Genomic DNA, 27653 nt, shown 5'->3' with positions numbered 1-27653 from the left:
TGCACCCCTTCCACCACTAAAAAGGGTATATGGTTCAATCTTCCTTTTCTCATCCTCCTCCAGCTTATTAGGCTGCCCTCGCTCTTAATGTTTTAGAGGGTCAGCTCAGCAGCGGGCCCTCACCCATAATGTTTTTGAGGGTCACCAGCAGGCCCTCAACCATACTGTTTTTGAGGGTCACCAGCGGGGCCTCGCCCACAAATTTTTCTTAGATGGTCAGCTCAGCAGCAGGCCCTCGCCCATAATGATTTAGACGGTTAGCTTGGCAGCAGGCTCTTGCCCACAAACTTTTTCAGATGGTCAGATCAGCAGCAGTCCCTCACCCCTAATGTTTTAGAGGGTCACCAGCAGGCCATCAATCATAATTTTTCAAGGGTCGGTATGATGCCCTCCTTTATATGTAATAAAGGGTGTATTGGAGTGCCTCTTTCTTGTAATTTTTAGTGGCACTTGCACTTTATATACAGGTAAATATACAGGAAAGAATGTTTCCTAACAATTTTTCCTCTAAAATCTATTTTATCTTTGGTTTTGTGCGTATTATTGTCAGTCTGTAAAAGTGGCAGAGCAGGGGGTGCCTGGTTTAATGCTCGGGTTCTCCCGTTTACTTCCATTGTGCTCGTGTTCTCTGTAGAGCACCCGAACATTCCGAGGTGTTCTACTCAAGCACCCGAGCACTTTGGTGCTCGACCAACACTATTCTTTGCATATTCGCTCACTACTTTAGAAGACCGTGGGCATGCCGTGGACAGGGCTTAGCAGAAGGGGAATTATGAATTCCCCCAATGTGTACTTGATTATATGGACTAGAGTTGTGTGAACTTCTTTAATGTTGCTGTCCTATACCTTGTAATTCCATCACTGCTCTGATTTGGTTCTTAAGAGACCTCAGGAACAGATCACCGATGGGCCAATGGTTACCAGAAGGATATTGATACTTTGGAGAGAGTTCAGAGAAGAGCTACTAAACTAGTACATGGATTGCAGGATAAAACTTACCAGGAAAGATTAAGACTCCATTTACACGTTCGTGGTGTGTTGCAGGCCCGCAAATTGCGGATCCACAACACACCCGCCTGGCACCCCTATAGAAATGCCTATTCTTGTCCGCGGCTGCGGACAAGAAATAGGACATGTTCTATCTTTTGCGGAGCTGCGGACCCGAAGATCGGGGCCACATTCCGCAATTGCGGATGCAGACAGCACACTGTGTGCTGTCCGAATCCATTCTGTCCCCATAGAGAATGAATGGGTCCGCACCCGTTCCGCAAAATTGCAGAACGGATGCCGACCCATTTTGCGGACGTGTGAATGGAGCCTAAAGGACCTTAACATGTATAGCTTGGAAGAAAGACGAGACAGAGGGGATATGATAGAAACTTTTAAATACATAAAGGGAATCAACAAGGTAAAAGAGGAGAGAATATTTAAAAGGAGAAAAACTGCTACAAGAGGACATTGTTTTAAATTAGAGGGGCAAAGGTTTAAAAGTAATATCAGGAAGTATTAATTTACTGAGAGAGTAGTGGATGCATGGAATAGCCTTCCTGCAGAAGTGGCAGCTGCAAATACAGGAGTTTAAGCATGCATGGGATAGGCATACGGCCATCCTTCATATAAGATAGGGCCAGGGGCTATTCATAGTATTCAGTATATTGGGCAGACTAGATGGGGCAAATGGTTCTTATCTGCCGACACATTCTATGTTTCTACTTGTACTTCCATGCATAAGAACGGTGTATGTAGTATGTAAACAAGAAGGGTGTAATGTCATGGACCATACCAATAGCTACTCATAGTTTCCCCTTTAAAGGGGTTTTCTTGGGTGTTAAGAGTTGATGACCAACCCTCATCATTATCAGATGAGTGGGGATCTGACTCCCGGTATACTCAACTGTTAGATGGGGTCGCGGCATTTAGGCCTCTTAATCCGCCTGCGTCGTCACTTCCATTGGTTAACTGGCCTATGTGCAACTCAGTCCCGTACCAGTGAATGGGATTAATCTGCAGTACCAAGGGCAGTCACTGTACAATATACGGTGATCTACTTGGCCTACTATAAAGAGGCCACAGCACGCATCTAAGTGTCTTGGCTTCTTCCAACAGAAGATCGTGGGGGGTTCTGCGAGTCAGATCCCCACCGATCTTTTATAGATCACCTTTCCTGAGGATAGATCATTAATAGAGATGGGCGAATTTCATCTTATGAAATTCGTTCACGCTTCGTTTGGTGGTAAAAGCAGAATTGCGTTATGGATTCCGTTACCACGGACCATAACGCAATTCTATGACGGAATGCCTTTAGAGGCATTCTGTTATTTATTCTGTCATAATAGAAGCCTATGGACTGCATAACGGATCCGTCCTGTTTCCGTTATGCAGGAGAGTCCTGCATGACAGACATGGGACAGATCTGTTTTGCAGCCCATAGACTTCTATTATGATGAATGAATAAATCCATAACGCAATTCTGCTTTTACCACCAAACGAAGCGTGAACGAATTTCAAAATATGAAATTCACTCATCTTTAGTCATCAATACTTCTGGTAAACCCCTTTTAGTGGTCTGTTCTAGTTCACTGACAGAGGCTAGAGTGGTAGCAGTTCTGCCTGGTCCTGGTGCCTGAAGGGGCCCAAAGACCCCTCTGCCGCATAAGAGGGCAGGTGTATAAATGGCACATGATAGGTGAGGGGCGGGGGGTCTTGTCATACATCATTTTCCCATGTTGAGGTACAAGGCAGCCATTTCACTGATAAAGAATACAGTAAGGAAGTATTGGTTTCACATGGAAGGTATTTTCAGTCCCTAAAAGCGTCACGTTAATCCGTAGTATTCTACTCTATGAAGTCTCGTTAATTGCACTCCTGTCTCAAAGTGACAAAATCTCACTTGCCGTCTGTCATTCTGTAGGCTTGTCCTTCCACATTAATGCGGTGTATGATGTTCTTGACATTTCTTCCTCTACAATCCTATTCTTAACTATTTCTCCCCCTCTCGGGCTCCATCATTCTGCAGTCTTTCCTGTGACAGTCTCGCCGCAGCTCCTGTTACTACCCTGATTGCTGTAAAGATGCGGCGTTATACATTATAGATGTTCTTTGTCTGTAACTTCTTCGTCCTGATTATTATGGAAGACAGCAACGCTTCGAGCCCACAAACTGTATACAGCGGGCCATGTGTAGTGTGCAGTGGTCACTGTATGTCCATGGCTTCGTATTCTCATAACTCTGTCCTATACAATTATTAATGTGGCTTTTATGCAGAAACTTACCTTTTGATTGGTCTTTTTATTCGTCAAGTCTAAACATACAAATGTCTATTTTTTTTAAATGTTTTCTAACCATAGATTGCTTGCAGTAAAATATTTTACATTTTACTTTATTATACCAACTGTGCAAAATATTTTTCCCCCTCTGCCAGGGTCATACAGCAATATGGCCACTAGAGGCACTGTTGTATTGGGCTTTATGAGCCGAACAGTTGAAATGGTTGTAAGAGAGTAAAAAACAAGGCCCAGATTTATTAATCCTGCAGATGGCGTCTGATTAGATCGGCTCTCTTTAGACGTGCGCCAGATTTATCACAGGTGCTCAGGCTATATGATCAATCTGGTCACTTTTCTATGACTCTATACCAAATATTGGTTTGCTTAGGGCTCATGCACGCGACCATATGTATTTTGCGGTCCGCAAAACACCGATCTGCAAAAAAAATAAAGATATCAGGGGTCAGTACAGAGATCTCCTCCATCGTCTATTTATCCCCAGGACTGTGACGAGGGGACATCCTCTGTGTCTGGAGGAAAGAAGGATTGTACACAAACATAGAAGAGGGTTCTTTACGGTAAGAGCAGTGAGACTATGGAGCTCTCTGCCTGAGGAGGTGGTGATGGTGAGTACAATAAAGAAATTCAAGAGGGGCCTGGATATATTTCTGGAGTGTAATAATATTACAGGCTATAGCTACTAGAGAGGGGTCGTTGATCCAGGGAGTTATTCTGATTGCCTGATTGGAGTCGGGAAGGAATTTTTTATTCCCCTAAAGTGAGGGAAATTGGCTTCTACCTCAGTTTTTTTTTTTGCCTTCCTCTGGATCAACTTGCAGGATGACAGGCCGAACTGGATGGACAGATGTCTTTTTTCAGCCTTATAAACTCTTCCTATGTTACATCAGTGTGACATCCATGTTGCATCTGTTTTTTTTTTGTTTTTTTTTAATCTATTGTAACGATACCTGACCTTGTCCGCAAAATGGACAAAGACAGGCAAAATGTTCTATAATTTTTTTTTGCTGAACAGACATATGGATACGGACTGCACACTGAGTAATTTCCATTTTTTTTAAAATCCCCATTGAAATGAATAGCTCCACATACGGACCTGGAAAAAACGGAGAGGAAACAGAAGAAAAATATGTTCGTTAATCGGCTGTTCCGTGTATTGGGGACCATAATTTGCGGTCCCCAATGCATGGGCACATCCGTGTGTATTCTACAGACAGATCTAGACCAATTTTAACTTGAATGGGTCAGTGATCTGTCCGCACCGCAAAAAAATAGAACATGTTCTATTTTTTTGCAGTGCCGAGTCACAGAGAGAAACTTCCGTGGGGTTTCGTGCCTCCGTTACGCACTGCACCTTCCGGATTGCGGACCCAGTCAAGTGAATGTTTGCGGGCCGCAATACGGGCATGGCCAGGCAACGGCCGTGTGCATGAGCCCTTAGTCTGAGAGAGATTATTACATGACAATTGTGGCGCGAAATAGTACACCTTATGCCTCTTTCCCTGAAGCTCCGCACCCTTTCTGCTGCGTCTCGCCCCCTCACCAAGCATATCTGAAAAAAGTGTACAAGTCCTAAATGCACCAAATTGCTCCACATTTTTAAGATAGGTTTTTAGCGCAGATACATTAGTAAATGTGAAAAAAAATAGCTAGAAAATCCTTAGTTAAAAATAATTCAGAAGTAGTAAAGTTTAAAAAAAATTATAGTTAAAAATTAATTTTTGTGTAATCAGATCCTGTTTCTGTATGACTAATCATTTTTGAGAATAACATATTTAAAACTATACCACTTCAGAATTATTTATAATTACGGATTTTTTGTTTTGTTTCAAGTGTATGTTCTTGGTTGTTTAAGGGCAATATCTAATATGTTTAACTTTAGAAAATTGGGGCTTTTGGGGCTTTTATTCCCCCCCCCCCCCCCCTGAAAACAGCACCACTCTGATCCATAGGCTGTGTCTGGTATTACAGCTTGAAACACATTAATCCCTTTTGGAGAAAAAAACGGGGAAATCAATTCACTACCATCAACATATAAAAGACTAGACAATCCCGTTTTAAGTTTTCTTTTTACCAATTATATTTAAAACCTAACACTTATTCAATCTAGTTAAACTGATATGCACACTACAGCTATGATTAACATAATCCATTGATCACTACAGCTAAATTCTATTCTACTGTGTGATTTATTCTCCCGTTATATTGATATACAGTACTTTAGTGTGTGGAAGCTATGCTGTCTATTCCCTCTGGATGCAGCACATAGCAATTGAGTTCAGGAATATATCTACATGATAACAATGTTACTTTCTGTTCTGTTCTTTCAGTTCTTTAAGATGTTGAGCGTGAAGGGATTAAACCAATATGGATTCTATCTAGCGGTCTTTTTTATTTTTTGCTTTATTCTTGTTGTTCGTTTTTTATGTATTTTCACAGCGCCGCTACAACTAGAAATCAATATGTTGGTATTGTACTATATACTTGTCGTTCTACTGTCCACTAGTAGATCTGGGATAACTACCGCAGATTTATGCGTTACTTATAGCAAGAATATTTATCCTTTTTTTTATATTTTGTTGTTGTGGCAGCGGAGCAATTTTAAATATTCCAGGTCTAATACATTTAATAGAGGAGCTGCAAATGAATCAGTTGTATCTTTAATGATACTACTGTTCTAAATTTGCAGATACCAATATCGCCACAGGTCTTCACGTGTACAACATCACGTGAATTCTTCTTTATATTAAGGGTTAATCCCATTTAGACAAACTACTTGGGCTTCACTCACTCGACACATGGATTGTACTTAGGTTATACAACAAATATTTGTGTTATGTGGTTGGTATGAATCTGGCTGAATGCTTCAAACCCGATTGCTGCCTCAGGGCCTGTTTGGGGCCTCATGGCTTTAGGGCCTGGTTGTCTGCCTCGTGGCTTTAGGGCCTGGTTGTCTGCCTTGTGGCTTTAGGGCTTGATTGTCTGCCTCATGGCTTAAGGGCCTGGATGGCCTGCCTCGAGGCTTAAGGGCCTGGATGGCGTTCCTCGGGGCTTAAGGGCCTGGATGGCGTTCCTCGGGGCTTAAGGGCCTGGATGGCCTGCCAGTTCTAAACTATGAGGTTAGACACACCAGTTCAGTACGAGAAACTCACAGCGTGTGGTCCTGTTCTGACCTCCGCTCCTCTGACAGGATCGCACAGCATTATTATGATTTATAATGCTGTGTGTCCCTGTGAGACCTTGAATTGTAATACACTGACAGCCTTAGGTCAGTGTAATTCAATAGATTCCAGGACTCTCAGGGTCACACAGCATTATAAATCATAATAATGCTGTGCGATCCTGTCAGAGGAGCGGAGGTCAGAACAGGACCATACGCCGCAACGTTTCCCTTCCCCCACGACAGCACCACAGAGAGAGAGGATCCGCCCACAGGGACAGGAAACCTGCAGAATAAAAAGGTGGAGCCTCTCTTCAACCTCAGTGGTTTCCTGTCCCTGGAGCAGGAGACCTGCAGTTTTCTTTTCAGGTACCGCTAGTATGGAAGTCCCAGAGATGCTCTGGAGGGCTATGTGGTAATACCTGCTTGGGTCTATCGCTCATAGGTTGGGCTGGCATAACCCTAGGAGCCGGTGGGGGTTCGGGCCCTCCGTCCGGCTCTTGCGGCAGGTGCGTGGGCCCCTCCAGGGGAGTAAGGCCACGCAACGTTTGGAGCCAGGATCCATGAGTAAGAGGAAGCAGACCCAGGGGGATATTGCGTTCCACCGCATGCAGCCCGGATCCATGGAGGGAACATGTATTTCGGTGCATCCTCCGGTGTGCGGCTCAGATGAGGAAGAAGTAGCCTAGATCATGCAGCCCCCAGGACTGTGAAAGAAGGTACTCCTTATGAAGGATTGTACTTAGGTTATACAACAAATATTTGTGTTATGTGGTTGGTATGAATCTGGCTGAATGCTTCAAACCCGATTGCTGCCTCAGGGCCTGTTTGGGGCCTCATGGCTTTAGGGCCTGGTTGTCTGCCTCGTGGCTTTAGGGCCTGGTTGTCTGCCTTGTGGCTTTAGGGCTTGATTGTCTGCCTCATGGCTTAAGGGCCTGGATGGCCTGCCTCGGGGCTTAAGGGCCTGGATGGCCTGCCTCGGGGCTTAAGGGCCTGGATGGCCTGCCTCGGGGCTTAAGGGCCTGGATGGCCTGCCTCGGGGCTTAAGGGCCTGGATGGCGTTCCTCGGGGCTTAAGGGCCTGGATGGCGTGCCTCGGGGCTTAAGGGCCTGGATGGCCTGCCTCGAGGCTTAAGGGCCTGGATGGCCTGCCTCGGGGCTTAAGGGCCTGGATGGCCTGTCTCTGGGCTTAAGGGCCTGGATGGCCTGCCTCGGGGCTTAAGGGCCTGGATGGAATGCCTTGTCACAAAACCATATCAGTCTTCCTCAATACATCTGTAGCTTCTTTGCCTGGTCGGCTGAACGTCTGTTGCATCTTTGCCTGGTGGGATGAACGCCTGTAACGTCTATACTTGGTTGGCTTGCGCCTACAGCGTCTATTACTGGTCGGCTGAACACCTGTATCATTTATGCCTGGTCGCCTAACGCCTGTGCCTGTCTGGATGGCTACCTTTTGAGACTGAGCCTGTGCCGGTCTGGCTGGCTGCCTTTGAGCCTGTGCCTGTCTGTCTGGCTGCCTTTGAGCCTGTGCCTGTCTGGCTGGGTGCCTTTGAGCCTGTGCCTGTCTGGCTGGGTGCCTTTGAGCCTGTGCCTGTCTGGCTGGCTGCCTTTGAGCCTGTGCCTGTCTGGCTGGCTGCCTTTGAGCCTGTGCCTGTCTGGCTGGCTGCCTTTGAGCCCGTGCCTGTCTGTCTGGCTGGCTGCCTTTGAGCCTGTGCCTGTCTGGCTGGCTGCCTTTGAGCCTGTGCCTGTCTGTCTGGCTGCCTTTGAGCCTGTGCCTGTCTGTCTGGCTGCCTTTGAGCCTGTGCCTGTCTGTCTGGCTGGCTGCCTTTGAGCCTGTGCCTGTCTGGCTTTCTGGCTGGCTGCCTTTGAGCCTGTGCCTGTCTGGCTGGCTGCCTTTGAGCCTGTGCCTGTCTGGCTGGCTGCCTTTGAGCCTGTGCCTGTCTGGCTGGCTGCCTTTGAGCCTGTGCCTGTCTGGCTTGGCTGCCTTTGAGCCTGTGCCTGTCTGGCTGGCTGCCTTTGAGCCTGTGCCTGTCTGGCTGGCTGCCTTTGAGCCTGTGCCTGTCTGGCTGGCTGCCTTTGAGCCTGTGCCTGTCTGGCTGGTTGCCTTTGAGCCTGTGCCTGTCTGGCTGGTTGCCTTTGAGCCTGTGCCTGTCTGGCTGGCTGACTTTGAGCCTGTGCCTGTCTGGCTGGCTGCCTTTGAGCCTGTGCCTGTCTGGCTGGCTGCCTTTGAGCCTGTGCCTGTCTGGCTGGCTGCCTTTGAGCCTGTGCCTGTCTGGCTGGCTGCCTTTGAGCCTGTGCCTGGCTGGCTGGCTGCCTTTGAGCCTGTGCCTGTCTGGCGGGCTGCCTTTGAGCCTGTGCCTGTCTGGCGGGCTGCCTTTGAGCCTGTGCCTGATGGTGGGCTGCCTTTGAGCCTGTGGCTGTCTGGCTGGCTACCTTTCAGCCTGTGTCTGTTTGGCTGGCTGACTGCCTTGGAATCCGTGACTGTTTGGCTGACTGCCTTGGAATCCATGCCTGGCAGGCTGGCTGCATTTTTGTATTTGCCTGGATGGCCTTATGTATCTAGGGAGCTGATTGCTTCTGTGTTTATGCTTGCTGGGATGACTGCTATTGATGTCTGCTTCTGCTGCTGGGTTTATCTAGTGCGGTTGTGTTGATCGGCGGGCAGCTTCGCATGGCTGACGGCTTCTGCGGCCGTGTCTGCATGTGGGACGGCTTTTGGCGGCCGTGTCTGCATGGCTGGTGTCTTCTGTTGCAACGTCTAAATGGTTGACCGCTCATGCAGCAGTGTCTGGATGACTGTGCTTTTCTCTGAGTGGGTGTCTATGTGACCAGCGCTGCCTGGGGTGTCGCCATGTCTTTGCGTCAGTCTGTCTTGGTGGCTATGCATGCAGGGTGAACTAGTTCTGTGGCTATGTTTGGTTGTCAATTAGTAGTTTAATAGTCTACAATAGGCATAGCACTCCAACAAAGCCCTATAATGATCTTGATGAGGAGTGAGAAGATGGCTGGACCATAGTGCTTGAATAGCCTACAGTATGAATGGCGTATCAACAAAGCCCTATATGGACTGGAACATTTAGTCTGGGTGGCCTACAGGAGGTATAGCTCACTAGTAAACCCTATAAATACTTGCCGCCGATTTAGAATTCCCAGGCTGAAGGGTCCAGCGGGCTCTTTGGACCTCTCGCGGCAGACCTGTGAGCTCCTTTGGGGGATAGATGCCACGGTAGTTTTTCCATCATGGATGCCAGATTGCGAGGAAAATTGGAGATTTGATGTCTAAAGTTATTCTGGTAAATGTTACACAGGACCTTCAGTGTATCTTGGATCAAAGCATCTGTCTCACAATATATTCTGCACCAAAGAAAGCGGTGTTCAGCAATCATCTTCAGCTCGGTCATTCCTTGTCAAGATAAGTACTTCTCTAAGATGTTTTGTTAAAATCTGTTATGATTATTTCGATAAACACTTGATGAGAAACCCATATGAGATTTCTTTTATAAGATTATGCTGGATGTAAGTATAATGTCCGGTATTAAAATTTCCTAGGATATTATTGATCCGACCTTTTTTCTTTTGGATTCCCTATGCTTCCATCTGGGTATTCTTAGCTTTGATTACTTTTCAAGCACTTTTGATAAGCCCAGGGATCAAAAGGTATACGTTTCCACTGTCTGGAGATTAGGAGATGCCTTATACATTACCTAGGGGTAACTAAGGATTGGAGAAAGTCCTCTGCGCTTTTTGTTCCCTTTTCTGGCATAAATAAGGGTAAGGCGGCCTCGAAGAGTTCACTAGCCAGATAGATTAGGTCAGTTTTTCTCTGGCTACCATCTCTCCTGGTAACATTTCTACTTGCGCGGTCTACCTCTTGGGCAGAGAGGGCTAATGTTTCTATTGAGCAAACCTGTAAGGCTGCCACGTGGTCTTCTCCTTCTACCTTACCGTCTCTTTCGGCTCCAGCTAAATTCTGCCTCTGTTCTTCTGTCGGTAAGAGGTTCTGCAAGTGGTGGCTCCCCGTAAGGAAGGGGTATTCTTCTCTGTAATCTCTCTTTGTGGTGCTGTCGTGGGGGAAGGGAAAAATGATGATTACACTTACCGGTAATTGGATTTTCCAGACCACACAACAGCACCCTTCCTTATTCTCTCCCTGGTGTTTCTGGGTTCTTAATTTGAGTTGCACAGGGAGTAAAAAGAAATAAAAATAAAAAATATATATAAATTGTAAGCCCTATTCACAAACGCTAACATTTGCTCTTGCTAGTATGCATTGGATTTGTGCACTTGCAGCAGGCTCAGTTCTTGCATTTATTAACTGCTCGGGGGTCCGTTGTCTATAAGCAGAAACTCCCCCCAAAATGTTTTGCTGGCAGTGCGGCTTCATCAGAGGACAGCAGGGCTATGACACGCAGACGGTGAGAACAAAGTACAGACGTTAGAGCAGCATAGCTATTCACCAATGGCATCATCCTTCAACTACTTACCCATCACTAATGACGTGCACAGTATATAGTGCGCATATGCCGCTTAGCACTCGTACTCGATTATCCGCAGTGATCCATGTATACGTCACTCACGTCGTCCTCGTTAATGGCACACATGGTATTACAGCTCATCTTCATTTACAGGTCCAAACGGATATCCCAGACCTATTCCATGGACAAGGATGGCACTATTTCTGGAAGAAAGCAGCCCCCACAGCACCACCCTTGCCCACAGGTTGTGTGTGGTATTACAGCCCATCCCAATTCCCTTCAATGAAGTTGAGCTGCAATACCAGGTACCACTCATGGACAGACGTGGAGCTGTTTTTGTAATAAAGCAGAAATGTTTTTGTAATCCTGGACAACCCCTTTAATATTGCTATTTACACGCGTCATATTTATTTTACAGAAATAAAATAAAAGCGGTCCTACGTATTAGATTATGTCTCAATGTGTCTTCTGTTTTCTGCCGACAGGAAGAAGAGAACAGCTCGTCTGACAGGAGTTTTGTGGAGAGCTACAAAGTTAAGCACTGATTTAATGTAAGTAGTCAAGAGTTTCATGTGAAAATAGCAAGTAACACAGCTGAAATCATAAAGGGGTACCCCAGCTTCGGCAGGAACTGTTACTCTTTATAGAGTGAAAAGTTGTTCCAATTTCCAATATGCTTTCTGTATCAATTCCTCATGGCTTTGCAAGATCTCTGCTTTATGTCAGTCAATAGGAATCTTAATTGCATACTTTCAGGATTATAAAAACCTGTCCCCTGCCATATGATGATCAAGCGGCTGTCATAACTGTAGCGGACTGTACGTCGCTGCTCACATCATGGCTAAGCCTCCCATGGATATGTGTGATGTATGCACTGGCAGCTTTCCTGACACATACCCTAAACATGCAGTCTAGCAAGGTGATTTGCGGTCTGCAAATTGTTTAGCTGCAAAATACACATGCGGTCCGTGTTGTACTCAGAATTTTTGTTGACCCTTTTGACTTTACATTTTGCGCTCAGATATAGGACATATCTATCTCATTGTGGAACGGCCATACAGATGCGGAAAGCTTGCAGATCATCCGTGTGTTTTCTGCATCCGTATCTCTGTTCCGCAAAAAAGATAGACTATGAGGAACATTTATTAAGACCGCTACATCAGATTTACCGGTAATGTGGGTTCGCACAGGAAGTTGTTCTGTTCATCAAAATCTCTATAAAAGTTCATAAAAGATTTTCTAGAGTAAAAAAATTAACAATTTGAAGTCTTAGAAATTGGAACCAGTAAATATGAAGCTGGCTGATATAGTTACCAATTACGGTGTATTCAAACATGCATGTGCTGTATTTATCTTTTTAGTCTTTATACTATTAGGAAAAGCGTGTTTCGACCCGTTGGGTTTTCACTGGCACGCTCTCATGGAAGGTAATATGTATATGATTTAGGATTAGTGGTTTTATAATTAATTTTGATCTGTTTAACTCTTTCTGTAGCCTGGCTCAGGTACAGTATATGGATTTTATAGGCTAAATGGTAATTAAACCTTGATCCCTTTAATCCAAAGGAGGGAACTCTTAGTCACTCTGTTTTAGCAAGAATGGATTATAGTTGAGAACGAAGTCTTAGGATAATCTGCTGTATAAACATGAATCAAACTTCCCAACTGAAGAGATGTGAACAGGGTGCTTCGCGTAGAGTGATACAACGCGCTACAGCGATATAATTAAAGTGAGCGCACCCCAATAGTACAATATAGTGCCAATATGTTACTAACATACAGTGGCAACCTAACTATGCAGATTCAGGTTTAAATAATGCTGCTCTACAATTATCCAATGATGTAATCACACAGGGCTAAAACCCGTCTCATACAATAATACCTGGATAATACAACCATCCAGTGCCATAATACCGTCACATAGTGTCCAAGTTATAGGACTATACTGTGTAAAGCATAAAACTATCATTATTAAAGGGGTTGTCTCATCATGGACAATGGGGGCATATCGCTAGGATATGCCTCCGCTGTCTTATAGGTGCGGGGCATATTGAGAACGGAGCCCCGGAAATGAAGAAGGGCGCACTGCGCATGCGCAGCCGCCTTCTATTAATTTTCTATAGGGCCGGCGGTACGCTCCTATTTACTTCTATGGGGAGCCGGCTTGGTGGTGGCCACACCGGAGTCCTCCAGCCACCACCTTGCGAGGCTATGTTCTCGATATACCACCTTTGAGACCCGCACCTATAAGACAATGGGGGCATATCCTAGTACTGCACTTAAAGAGGATCTGTCCTTATAATCAAGATGCAGAAAAAAATCTTATTTTTAGTTATATGCAGATCAGGTGCTCGGAGCACGGAGAGCTGGCCCAGTTCCTTGGAGCACCGCTTCACCTCTGCCCCCCTTGCTGCCTAAATGGGGCTGAGCTTGCTCCTAGGCCACGGGACCGATGAACGCGTCGTCACCGGCCTAGAAAAAGCTGAGAGAAAGCTGCAGCGCTACTGCGAGCGCCACTGCTTTTTTAAACAGCTGATCGGCCAGAGGATTTGTCATCAGTTCTAATGTCTCGGAAAATGCCCCTTTAATGCCATGGACTTACTGTATCTCACTTCACGTCAGAAGTTGGTGAACCACTAACATAGTCATTAGCCTGTGGACATCCTATTGTGAACTGCACAGAGATGCTGCAGCAGCACTTAATTCTTGTGTGCTTGTGTCATACAGCAGATGACAAGAGGTCCATAGTAGGATAGAATTGGCCAGGAAGTGGTTGTGTGGCAATGTTCCAGTCAGTGCACTCATGGGCAGAACTGTTTCTGAGGTGTGAGCTGTGTACACAGCAAGTGTGCCCTAAGGATCCTTGTGAGGAAAAGCAGGCCACTTAGTAGTGCTGCCTCGAAGGTGTGGAACCAGAGCAAGTAGTGAGGAGCCAAGGCTGACACTGGAGGTCCCAGCAGTGGTCAGCTTCAGAGGAGGGTTTCAAGGAGAGCAGCGACTGCCCTTAAGAACAGCCAGAAGAGGCTATCCATTCAGAAAAGATCACCTCCCGTTGCAAACAAAGATCACCTCCCGTTACGTACATATGTTCCATTCTATGAAAAGATACTATTGGGTTCCCAGAACCACCCACAGTATTACAGCACTCCAGTATTAGAGTGTTCCAGATGCCACTGATGATAGGAATAAAGGCTGTTCTATACCTATGGTTACATCAAGCCTGTTATAGTGGTCACAGTTGAAAGGGGTTGTTCACCTTCATGGGATCTTTCTGGCAGACCCGGTCCCAACCCCCGCTCACCTGCCACCGCTGCCATTCTGTTTGACATGGGTCAAGTGGCCGCTGCAGCCAATGACTGGCCACAGCAGTGACATGTTCCCCATGCAGCACGTGACATAGTGGGGGACTCCTCACCGCTGTGGTGCAGCAACTACGTGACCCACATCAAACAGGATGCTGACGTGTGGGGGTAGGTGGCCTTTTTTTTTTTTTATGGACTTATATAGCGTTATTATTATCCTCAGCACTTTACAGACATTAGCATCACTCTGTCTCCAGCGGGGCTCACAATCTAAGGTCCTTATCAGTATATCTTTGGAGTGTACGTCTTTCTCTCCAGTGCGTGGTACCAGACTCAATTTTAAACACGCTGACAGCCTTGGAGTCTCTCGCAAATTCCAGAAAAGAGGATTTCCATATCACACTATATCCCCTGGCCATACACATTGGATATCTGTTGGTGGAACAATTATTCGACTAACATCTCCTTCTCCAAACCCCTCCGTACGCTTGTATCCTGAATGCGGCGACAGTCAGCCCTGGCAGCGGATTATTTTCCTGAGAACAAAAGGATTGGCAGTTGAAATCCAGATTGGCCATTGGAGGAGATTCGGGAGGCGCCCATACACTTTAGATGATAGGTGGGTTCAGCTAGTAGTTATGTAATGTTCATGTCCATCTTTAGGGTAAAGCTGCCCCTTCGATCAGCTGATCACACAGGCCTGGCTTCTGCAACATCCGTCAATCAGCTGTTATGGTACTTCTGCCATAATGCTGTAGTCTTACATTGCGCCCGTTCAGATTAATGGGCGACTATGTGATGTATGTTGTGTCGCATTTGGGCAAGCGAGCACAGCTCTTCACTCTTGCTCATGGGCTCCGTTATGTCCTTATGCAGTTGTTTTGGACAGTATGGCGGGTGCCTGGATGTGACAGATGTTTTAACTCCAGATCACGTAGCGCCGTTAATATGTACAATAATAATTTTTATCTAAACGCTTAGAAGTTATTTAGTTCACAAAATCCTATTCAGTGGCTTAGAAAGATATTAAATCTTGTGTTGGAGAGGGACAGGAGAGGATAGAACTGCATTTTCTAGTACATTTCTCTAAGTAATCCTGAATTATTTATTGGCGTTTGCATATGAATTAATTTCACACTGGCGAGTGTTTGGGAAATTATTTCCTTACAAAAACTTCAGTCTGCGATGTACAGTTAGAGAAGTGTAAAATACTGCCAGGTGAGTGATGGCTCCCGCTCTCTAATTGCACGCATGGAGCAGCCATAAAGACTTCATTTCTACCATCATATGGGTGGGCGGTTTTCTTAAAATGATGGCTGGCGCCTTAACCCTTTGTGTACAGGACGAAGGCGAACCCAGTTTAGAGCATAGATCATGTATCGGTTTGACATCTCAGGGGCCTACAGGGAGAGATGGCCAGTCATCAAATCGGTCAGTCCTTAAAGGGGGTGTCACATGAATAAATATTACTTCACTCTGTTAGGAAAATCAGAACTAGTGAAATCACATAAAAAATACTTGTGTCTAGATCGTTTTTTTTTTTTTTTCAATCGATTCGTTCTCAGAACGTCAACCTAATGTGTCCAGTTCCAGGAGGAAGGTCGCTTCTAGTTCATCGATTCTAAAAGAAATTGTCCAGTTTCAGGAGTTGCACAGACAACCCCCGGGATTCGCCTGAAATAAAGAACAGGTAAGGCTACTTTCACACTAGCGTTAATATTTTCCGGTATTGAGGTCTGTTATAGGGTCTCAATACCGGAAAAAAAACGCTTCTGTTTTGTCTCCATTCATTGTCAATGGGGACAAAACGTAACTGAACAGAACGGAGTGCTCCAAAATGTATTCCGCTCCGTTCTCATACCAGAGAGCAAACCGCAGCATGCTGCGGAGCAAGAAGGATCCATCATGACCCACACTGCAAGTCAATGGGGACAGATCCGTTTTCTCTGACACAATAGAAAACTGATCCGTCCCCCATTGACTTTCAATGGAGTTAATGACGGATCCATCTTGGCTATGTGACAGATAATACAACCGTATCCGTTCATAAAGGATGCAGATGGTTGTATTATCAGTAACTGAAGCGTTTTTGTGGAGTCCTACCGGATCCAGCAAAAACACTGGTGTGATAGTAGCCCAAGTACTTAGGGTAGGTACATGCGTGTTAAACTGATCCGGCAGGCTGTTCCGGCAGAAAACAGCCTGCCGGAGTTCACCAGATCCAGCCTAGATCCAGCATGCCATTCACTGCCCGACTCCTTTGACTAATGGGACCCAGCGGTTCCAGCATAAGTGCTGTTTTTTTATGCAACGGAGACCTTAGCATGCAGCGGTTTTTGTCGGGTCGAAAAATGGCACTTATGTTGGAAAGTGGTCGGATCTCATTATAGTCAATGGGTTCCTGTGGTTGTGAGGGATCACCACATACGGTCTGAGATTGACCAAATCCATATCATGGTGAACAGCAGTATCCAGCTAGGCCAGATCCGATGATCTCCAGCAGACTGTCCTCTGCTAGAACAGCCTGCGGGATCTGTTTAATGCAAGTCTGAACCTACTCTTACCTTACAGATCCTGTGCTGCCACTTTCATTCTCTGGGCCAGGCTCTATCTGGCTGCAGTGGTGATAACCTCTATGGCCAATCACTGGCCTCAGCTTTGCACCAGTCAAGGCCTGTGATTGGTTGTTGAGGTGATGTCACCATTACAGCTGGGTAAATAGAGCCCAACCAGGAGAATCGGAGCGCTAGTGTCATGGACTTACCTTCGTTTGACATGTGCTGGCGGCCATCTTGGTTTCTGGGTTTCTTGTAGCCTCCCACCCTGCGGCTTCTCCTTCCCACTGGGAGGAGCTGGATGCCTAGCTCATATATATAGAAGGTCTGTGGCTTCAGTTCCTTGCTTGGTCCTCCTGTGTTCACATGCTTCTAAGACTGCTGCTGCTTCTGGTTCCTGATCCTGGCCTCGTCTGACTACCCCGTTGGTTCCTGATCCTGGCTTCGTCTGACTACCCCGTTGGTTCCTGATCCTGGCTTCGTCTGACTACCCCGTTGGTTCCTGATCCTGGCTTCGTCTGACCACCCTCCTGGTTCCTGACCTCTGTCTACGCAAGACCCTGCTTCGGTTTAGCCATCCGTTTGGACTTTTGCTACGGCTTGATTTCCAATAAAGCCTTCTTATTTCCACTCATCTCTGTTGTACGTCTGACCTGTTCCATGACAGCTAGTTGCAGTATCTGTCAGATATGTAATACTCAGTTCTTTATTTTAGGTGGCTCCTGGGGGTTGACTGGTTTTCACCTTAATCTGGACAGTCCCTTTATATTTCCCATGCACCCTCGGTAGTTAGCTATCTCTCCCAACTCCCCCATGCACTTACACGCTCGGCAGAGTATAATGTGTTTTCAATGGAGGGAGAGGAAAAAGCTGCTGCCCGACACCTCTGGTAGAAGCTTACTTTATCGCCAAGAAGAACAAAATATTGGGCATTGAATGGACTCGATCCTTCTCTCCCACTCTATCTGTCAGGGCAGTCGGGAGTTTCTCATACACAGTATTGTCAGCCGTGCTCACCAAAAACAGTGCATCAGGCCGACAATAGTCTGTGTATAGGGGCTTTTATTGTCTGGCCTGTACAATAGCCTAATCACACTCCACTGCCCATATACCAGAGGATCCAGACAGTAGGACTGAGCTACTGAGCATGTGCGACCAGCACTGAACACAGGAATTAGAGGTTGAGAGAAGAAATCAAAATAACAGCAGAGGGCGCCATAGCAAGTATGTAACAGCAACATATAGACATGGTAGTGTTTTCAAAAATTAGGCCAACTGAAAAATTGTCCTGTTTTGTGGGATCTAATAGACTTAATTAACCCCTTAATAACTGGCCTATTTAAAACCTAGTGTCCCAGCAGTTTTTTTTTTTATATTGTCACACCTATAAGTTTTTTATTTTTCCATCATCAAAGCTGGGCGAGGGCTTGTTTTTTGCAGGGTGAATTGTATTTTCCTAATAGCATTATTTTTGGAGTATATATAATGCATTGTGTAGCTTTATTTATTTATTTATTTTTTCTGGGGGTGGGTGTGGAGGGAAAAAACAACAACCTGCCATTGTGTTTTTTTAAAATTTTTATTTCATGTAGCTCACAGTGGGGTATAAATCACATGACACGTCTATTCTCTAAGGCAATGTGGTTACAAAGGTACCACATGTATGTCGTTTGTTTAGATTTATTTACTTTTGCACAATATGGACACCTTTTGTTTTTTTCTAAATTCCAAGACCCATAATATTTTTATTTTTGCATCTGTGGAGTTGGGGGGCTTGTTTATTCTATGTTTGGGATGTGGAATGAACAAAAACCAGCAATTCTGGCATAGTAACATAGTTTATAAGGCTGAAAAAATACATTTGTCCATCCAGTTCGGCCTGTTATCCTGCAAGTTGATCCAGAAGAAGGCAAAAAAAAAACAAAAAAAACTGTGAGGTAGAAGCCAATGTTCCCCACTTAAGGGGAAAAAAATTCCTTCCCGACTCCAAGCAGACAATCAGAATAACTCCCTGGATCAACGACCCCTCTCTAGTAGCTATAGCCTGTAATATTATTACTCTCCAGAAACACATCCAGGCCCCTCCTGAATTCCTTTATTGTACTCACCATCACCACCTCCTCAGGCAGAGCGTTCCATAGTCTCACTGCTCTTACTGTAAAGAATCCTCTTCTATGTTTGTGTACAAACCTTCTTTCCTCCAGACGCAGAGGATGTCCCCTCGTCACAGTCACGGGGATAAATAGATGATGGGAGAGATCTCTGTACTGACCCTTGATATATTTATACATATTAATTAGATCTCCCCTTAGTCATCTTTTTTCTAAAGTGAATAACCCTAATGTTGATAATCTTTCAGGGTACTGTAATTGCCCCATTCCAGTTATTACTTTAGTTGCCCTCCTCTGAACCCTCTCCAGCTCTGCTATGTCTGCCTTGTTCACAGGAGCCCAGAACTGTACACCGTACTCCATGTGTGGTCTGACTAGTGATTTGTAAAGTGGTAGGACTATGTTCTCATCACGGGCATCTATGCCCCTTTTGATGTATCCCATTATCTTATTGGCCTTGTTTGTTTGTTTTTAATGGTGTTGAGCAAATCAAAGTTCATGAAGTGAACTTCGATCCGAATTTCATGAAAACTTTGATTCGCCACAAAGCCGAATTTGCTTGTGCTTTGTGGTAACGAATCAATTTTCCCTGACATGGCAGTAAAAATAAAAAAAAATACTTGCCTCATCCATTTGAGTGCGAAAAGGCTGCCCCGGCAATATTACTTGAAGATCCCGCGCAAAATGTCGTGCGTGGTGACATATGATGAAGTCATCACATGCTGCGCTAGATTTCGCGCTGGATCTTCAAACACGATGGCCTCTTTTTGAGCAAATGGATGAGGTAAGTATGATTTACCGTAATTTTTATTTTATTTTTTGCAAACAGTAAAATGCTTCAATATGGATTTCGGATGCCACGATCGATGAACACTGCATCTGCAAAGAAATGCGCTTCTTGACGAAGTAATTCCTCACAAAGCGAATTGTTTTGTAAAACTCTATTCGCCTGCTTCGCCGAATTTTACAAAACAAGAACTTCGCTCGTTTCTAGCCTTCATTATGCAGGATATCTTTATTCTCTGAGTTAATGCGATTATAGTGATGCCAAATTTATATAGCTTTTTAAAGATTTCTCCTTTTTCAACATAAAACTTTTCCAAGTAAATGGGGCTGAGCAGCAATGCCATGCACAGCCAGCCGCTATCCTATAGAGGGCGCTGTGCTTGCTAAACTGTGAGAAGGCTGCTGTGCTCATAGGAGGGCCATGGCCTCTTCAAACAGCTGATCAGTGGGGATGCCGGCCGAGGGACCCCTATTGATCTCATATTGATTAATTATCCTGAGGATAAAAATCCCAGAAAACCCCTTTAATTTAAAAGTATTTAAATCCAGGTTAGAATAATGTCCATGTCTTTTGTTGGCCCAAAAGTACCCGAGCTAATGTATGACCCCCACAATCACATACTGATAACTAGTGTTGGGCAAATCAAGCTTCGGATCATAGATCTGAAGTCCATTCTATCTAACACTTCATTGTAATGCTGTCTGAGACCTGTCTCCTTACAGTATTAGGCCTCATACACACGACCGTTTTTTTTTTCTTCTGTTTACGGAACCATTCATTTCAATGGGTCTGCAAAAAAAACTGAATGTACTCTGTATGCATTCCGTTTCCATATTTCAGTTTTGAAAGATAGAACATGTGCAGTGTCCCAGGGGGTCAGTAGTGTATGCTGGGCTTTGTAGTGCAGATTGACCACTAACCTGGGATCCACTGTCGTCTTCAATTGGGGCAAATACTGGAACAGGCAGGTATTTAACAGTTCGTGACGCCAGTGTCAATTAAACGGTGACATGCCGTGTATGGTATTGTAAAAGAATGAAGCAAGCATAGGATAGCCAACAAAAACTGGAACTTTTACTGAATATCAGTGAATACAGCTGGTTCTTGGGAGTACAGTATGGCCGGTCTTAGCAAGGCATTATACAGAGTGTTGATTACAGGGGATGCAGTACAGGCGGCTTTTCACACTATTCCTGACTGGTCCTGCTACATGTCACTTTCTCTCCAAGGTCTAAGGCCCTTTATCTGGCGTACCCTTGAAGCTGTCCTTATCTAGTACCTCCTCTGTTATCTTGAGTACCTCTTGCTTTATCTGATCGGCCTCTGTGGTATTCTGTGTCTTCAGGCTGTTTAGCTATGCCCTTCTGTCTTCTATGCATATGGACTCAGGAGGAAACCCTCCCTGCACTGAGTCTGGAAACTTCTACCCTTCCTGAACTAGGCCCTAGCCTATTTATACTGAACTGGGGGCTCCCTCTGCTGGCTGTGATAAGGATTGCCAGTAACCGGCCTGACTGGCTTAAAGGGAACTACACATTCAAATCTAGCAGTGTCGGGTAGCCTACCCGTATGCTGCACACCCCCAGACTTTGACATGAGTAAGGCCTCGTACTCACACACATGCCTGAACCAACATAAGCTGATGCATAATTTAAACATTACATTATAAATATAATAAACAACAATTTCACACAAAAATATAACATTTGCAATAAATGACGCAAGGAAAAGGGGCGTCTTCTTTCTTCTTGGGCGCGGCCGCTGACCTGGCACAGCGGACTTAAAGGGGTTGTCCCACTTCATAAAATAGGTTTTATCTAATCTATTTACCCCCACACAACATATCTTCCTATCCATGTTATTATCCAAAAGCTACCTTTCATTCAAAAAATCATGTAAAGCGATTCCTTTGTTGTTTTCTGTATCCCATGGATACGGCCTCTTTCGTCCGGCCGCATCGCTGTGCCGCGCCTGCGCACAACGGCTGAACAAGTACTCGGGCCGCCTCTCCATTCCTACAAGTACGCGCACGCCCGCGCATGCGCAAATACAGCAGGCGGGTGCCGGAATCAAATAGCCGGCACCCGACCTCTATGACAGGGAGCGGGACCTTAGGGGTTAACTGCCGCTGATCGCAGCCCCCTATCATAGAGGTCGGGTGCCGGCTATTTCACTCCGGCACCCACCTCCTGCATTTGTATTAACATTGGTGGCGCAGTGCGCCCCCCCCCCCCAGTATAATATACATTCAGTGCGGCCACCCCCCCCCCCCCCCAGTATAATATACATTCAGTGCGGCCACCCCCCCCCCCCCCAGTATAATATACATTCAGTGCGGCCGCCCCCCCCCCAGTATAATATACATTCAGTGCGGCCACCCCCCCCCCAGTATAATATACATTCAGTGCGGACCCCCCCAGTATAATATACATTGGTGGCGCAGTGGGAAGTGCCAATGAGGGTTAAAAAAATAAATAAAAAATTAACTCACCTCCTCCAATTGTTCGCGCAGCTGCCGGTCTCCTGTTCTATCTTTAGGACCTGTGAAAGGACCTTTGGTGACGTCACTGAGCTAATCACATGGTCCATTACCATGGTGATGGATCATATGATGTACCATGTGATGACCACAGTGATGTCACCAAAGGTCCTTTCACAGGTCCTAAAGATAGAACAGGAGACCGGCAGCTGCGCGAACAATTGGAGGAGGTGAGTTAATTTTTTATTTATTTTTTTAACCCTCATTGGCACTTCCCACTGCGCCACCAATGTATATTATACTGGGGGGGTCCGCACTGAATGTATATTATACTGGGGGGGGGGTGGCCGCACTGAATGTATATTATACTGGGGGGGGTGGCCGCACTGAATGTATATTATACTGGGGGGGGGGGGTGGCCGCACTGAATGTATATTATACTGGGGGGGGGGTGGCCGCACTGAATGTATATTATACTGGGGGGGGGGTGGCCGCACTGAATGTATATTATACTGGGGGGGGGGGGCGGCCGCACTGAATGTATATTATACTGGGGGGGGGGGGCGCACTAAATGTATATTATACTGGGGGGGGGGGGGCCGCACTCAATGTTTATTATACTGGGGGGGGGGCGGGACCTCACATACGGCTCCATGTGGATGACCTCATACACATGAACGAGCACGCAGGGTGAGTCATGAGGAGGCGTGGCCTTCACTCAACTGCCTGAGAACCAGGAAGTTATCAGGACATCTACTGCTGATAAGATTAAAAAAGCAAAGTGGGACAACCCCTTTAAGGTGAACCAGGTTAGTCTATTTTTCTTGACTGAAGTATAATAAGGAACTACACAGGGTTTCCCCGTGGGTGTAGAACAGGCAAGGGCTCACGTGGAGGAGTCCATTCTTGCGCACAAACATCAAGCAGGCTATTTCCGATAGTAACTGTTCGGGAGGAGACACCACCAGCATAGTCAAAGTCTCTTAAATGGACTGGCGGACGTCCCCTGGTCATCCGGGTGGACCTTCTCAACACAGGGGTTTCCTCTCCTCTTAGCACCGGGGTAGAAGAGAGAGGAGCAACAGGAGGATCTCCATCCGTGAGACCTTGGTCAGGAACAACGGGAACAACAGGAACAACAGGATCCACTAGAGGGGGAACTGGATCCGGGGCATCTTGAACCGGCTCTTCTGGAAGTAAAGGTACTGTAGGTGCCGGAGCGGGCACCAACAAGTTCAACCATGGTGTCAGAAGCCAATGCATGGGATCAGCGTCATACCTTAGATTACGGACAGCCTGCATAGGATCCTCGGGCTGTGTTGATGACTCTGACACAGGGGGTTCAGATATAGAACTCTCGGCACTGGGTTCTGGTGTCAGGCAGAGCTTTAACCGGTTTCGGTGTACAATTTGGGATCCCCTGCCCTCCCGGGTGATCTCATAAGTGTGAGTTCCAACATTTGGGATTGCAGTGACAACATAAGGACTTTGCTCCCATTTACTGTCCAGTTTACTGGTACGGCGGTTATTTTTTAACCATACCACAGCCCCTATCTTCAGGGGTTCTGCATGGGCTGCTTGGTCATAGTCTCTCTGCTGCCGGTCTCTAGCATAGTCCATACGTTCCTGAACAATAGCTTGGGCTGTATTCAATCGCCTTTGGTGTTCAGCAACCCAGTCGGTATTAGGGAATGGGTTGATGCAATCAGGTACGAGTACATCCAAGGAGTGGTCAGCAGGCAATAATCCTTGGCGCCCAAACATCAAATAAAAGGGGGTATACCCGGTGGAACAGTGTATGGTATGATTGTATGTGAACATGAGCTGTGGCAACAGATTAGGCCAATCTCCCCTGGTTTCAGGAGGCACGGTCCTCAGCATCTCTATCAAGGTCTGATTCATTTTTTCACATAATCCATTACCTTGCGGATGGTAGGCCGTCGTCCGGATCTTCTTACAGTTGTGCAGGCGGCACAGTTCATGGAACAGATGGGACTCAAAAGCAGGACCTTGATCGGTGAGGATCTTTTCTGGACAACCGTAGGGCAGGAGGAAGTGTTTCCAGAACAGTTCGGCTGTAGTCTTGGCCGTCTGGTCTCTCACAGGCACCGCTACAACAAACTTAGTGAAATGGTCAATAATAGTCATAGCGTACACATACCCTGAGCGACTAGGCTCCAGTTTCACATGGTCGATGGCGACAAGTTCAAGAGGACGAGTACTTACAATGGGTCTCAGTGGTGCCCTCTGATCATGGTGTTCACCTCGTTTCAAGGCACAGGCTACGCACTCCCGACACCACTTCTCCATGTCTTCTCTCATGCCCACCCAGTAAAACCGCTGGCGGATATTTGCCTCAGTCTTTTGGACCCCGAAGTGACCGGATTGATTGTGGTACATCTCCAACACCATACCTGCATCTCGTCGGGGTATGAGAATTTGATGCACTCTTTCGTTGGACACTGGGTCTAGGCTTCTCCGTAGCAACAGGCCCTTTTGTATGAAGAGTTGATGGCGCTGTCTCCACAGTTTGATGAGCTCAGGATCTGTACTCTTACGCCGAATCCTCTCAGGGGTTCTGCCACTGGTAATGAAGTCCAACAATTCACCCATCACTCTACTTTCAGACTGTAGTTTCACCCACCTTTCTTCTTTGAGTTCCGGCCTACTGGAGGGTGAAGGAACTGCAGCTCTGTTACTGGTAGCCCGAGCCTGATCCTGTTGAGCAAATTTATGGTAGAAGGCCGGCATTTCTACATCTTCCCAAGCATCTCGCACATCATCAGGAGCTGTCTCTGTGGGAAGTCTGGATAAAGCATCAGCATTGTCGTTAGTACGTCCAGCGCGATATTTTACAGAGAAATCATAGTTGGCGAGACGAGAGGCCCATCTTTGCTCCAGAGCCCCCAATTTAGCTGTATTTAGATGTGCCAGAGGGTTATTATCAGTGAATGCAATGAATGGGGTAGCGGCTAGATAATCTTTGAATTTTTCCGTCACTGCCCACACTAATGCCAGGAATTCTAGTTTGAAGGAACTATAATTCTGGTCATTTTTCTCAGCTCCTTTCAGGGAGCGGCTTGCATAAGCTATCACTCTTTCTTTTCCCTCTTGAATCTGGGCTAACACAGCCCCCAGGCCTCGCTTGCTAGCATCAGTATACAGATGGAAGGGCTTGCTGTAGTCGGGATAACCTAACACGGGAGGCTCGGTCAGTTTCTTTTTTAACAACTGGAACGCTATCTCTCTCTCTTCATTCCACTCAATGAGCACTGGAGTTCTAGGACTTTTCTTGGGCTGCCCCCTCAAGAGTTCCTGGAGAGGATCGGCTATTTGAGCAAAATGGGGGATGAAACGTCTATAGTAGCCGGCAAAACCAAGGAAACCCCTCACCTCTTTGACGGTAGTGGGTACCGGCCAGTTACGGACAGCCGCTAACTTATCAGGGTCAGGTTGTACGCCCTCTCCGCTTACCACATGCCCCAGGTATTTTACCGCAGGTTTGAGCAAGTGGCATTTAGATGGCTTTACCTTCAGGCCATATTTGACAAGGATTTCAAAGACCTCTGCTAAGTGTTTCAGGTGGTCTTCATATGTTTTTGAGTACACAATGACGTCATCTAGATACAGCAGCACTGTTTCGAAGTTTTTGTGACCCAAACACCGCTCCATTAGTCTCTGGAAAGTTCCTGGGGCATTACATAACCCGAACGGCATACAATTGAATTCGAACAGGCCCATGGGAGTGGTGAAAGCAGTCTTTTCCCTATCTGCCGGGGCCATGGGTACTTGCCAGTAGCCACTGGTCAAGTCCAATGTGGAGAAATAGGCAGCGGAGCCCAGAGCAGTTAGTGACTCTTCAATGCGGGGCAGTGGGTATGCGTCTTTGTGGGTTATTTGGTTAATTTTTCTATAGTCCACGCAGAAACGGATACCACCATCCTTCTTCTTTACAAGGACCAGGGGTGCCGCCCACGGGCTACGACTGTCCCGGATTACATTAGAGTCTTTCATCTCTTGGATCATTTCTTTTACAGTCTGATAAGAAGTAGGCGGTAAGGGTCGGTATCTCTCCTTGATAGGAGGATGAGAGCCAGTAGGTATGGTGTGTTGTATGGCACTAACCTCTCCATAATCAGCAGCATGTTTACTGAAGGCCTGGTGGTGCTCTTTGACAAGCCGTAGTATCCCTTCTTGTTGATGTTGGGGGGTAGTCTCGTCCCCGACATGTAGCTCTTCCCACCAGGGTACTTGTGACTGGGGCACCGGCGGACATCCGCTGACTGCAGCTGGCGGCTTTTCTGTCACTGGAAGACGGATGATGTCTTGGAAGAACACCTGAGAAAGCTGGGCAACAGGGTAATGCTTAGTAAGCGCCACAGGATGATCACTCAGGTTAATCAGACGGACAGGTACTTTACCTTGGGAGACGTTCACCAGGCACTTGGCAGCTCTCACATAAGGGTAGTTCTCCATCTGGATTGGCTCCACCAGGGCTGGATAATCTTGGCCTTGGACTCCCAGGACAGCACGACACCATAAGAGAGTTTGGGAATTAGGAGGCAAAGTCACAGGCCTATTATCACGAATCTTGGCAGTACAAATTTCTCCTTTCCCGTTAGCAAACCTCTGCTGGGCACTTAACACAGTGATAGTCTTTTGAATCACCCTCTTGGACGCAGAGGAAGCGGTGGGCAGAGTCTGATGTAATACGGCAAGTATTTCAGCATAACAGTTTTTGAAGACATTGGTGCCTAGAATGACAGGATGTCCTCCTCTGTCGCCGGCCTGTACTACTATCACCCCCTGTTGAGGCAAGGTGACTTCTCCCACCTGCAGGGTGGGTTCCCAGTATCCATGGATCTTTACCGGTTTGCCATTGCTGGCGATAATCTCTACCCAGGATTCAGGCGGCTGGGTCAATTGATTGGTGTCCCAGAATCTTTCAAAGGCGGGCAGCTGAATAGTAGTGACCTGAGACCCAGTATCTAATAGGGCTTCAAAGGGGACCCCGTTAATCTCCACATTGATTTTAGGATGGGATCCTACATACCGTGGCATCCAATTTGGATCTTTTGGACCTAGTGTTCTACCTCCCGAGGGGTGGTCCTCAGCCTCAGGGGTTGCCCGTTTAACTGCCAGCAAGTGGATTCTGTGTGTCCCATCTTTTTGCAGTATGTACACACGGGCCGCTGGCGACCCCTATTGCGCCTCCCAGGATCCCTGGGGTGAGTCTCTTGGTATGGAGGTGAGAACGGCTTAGAGGGTGACAGGAACTCCTCTTCTGACATCATAGGTTTTTCCCATTCCTCCATTTTTCTGCACACTCTCTCTAGGCTTTTAGTGAGGTGATTTACTTGCTCTGTCAGCATGGCAATAGTATCGGTAGCTGTAGCTTGAACAGCTTGACCGGCCTCAGCTCGGTTAATGATAAACGGTTTTGACCTGCAGGCTGATAACTCAGGTGGGGTGCTCAACTCTGTAGATACTGCTGACCCCAG

General features: G+C 46.4%; 1 protein-coding gene across 2 annotated transcripts in view; it reads left to right on the top strand.

The window, feature by feature from the left end:
* The window catches only part of TSPAN4 (tetraspanin 4), a 603434-nt gene that overhangs the window by 252529 nt on the left and 323252 nt on the right, over positions 1 to 27653 (top strand). For both annotated transcript variants that reach the window (XM_044269835.1, XM_044269836.1), the window contains one exon: positions 11404 to 11469. The gene's annotated coding sequence lies outside the window, so the exon portion shown is untranslated. The remainder of the gene's footprint in view (positions 1 to 11403; positions 11470 to 27653) is intronic.

Source organism: Bufo gargarizans, chromosome 10 (assembly GCF_014858855.1).
Source record: "Bufo gargarizans isolate SCDJY-AF-19 chromosome 10, ASM1485885v1, whole genome shotgun sequence".
NCBI lineage: Eukaryota > Metazoa > Chordata > Amphibia > Anura > Bufonidae > Bufo > Bufo gargarizans.
This window is presented reverse-complemented; position numbering and strand designations above follow the sequence as displayed.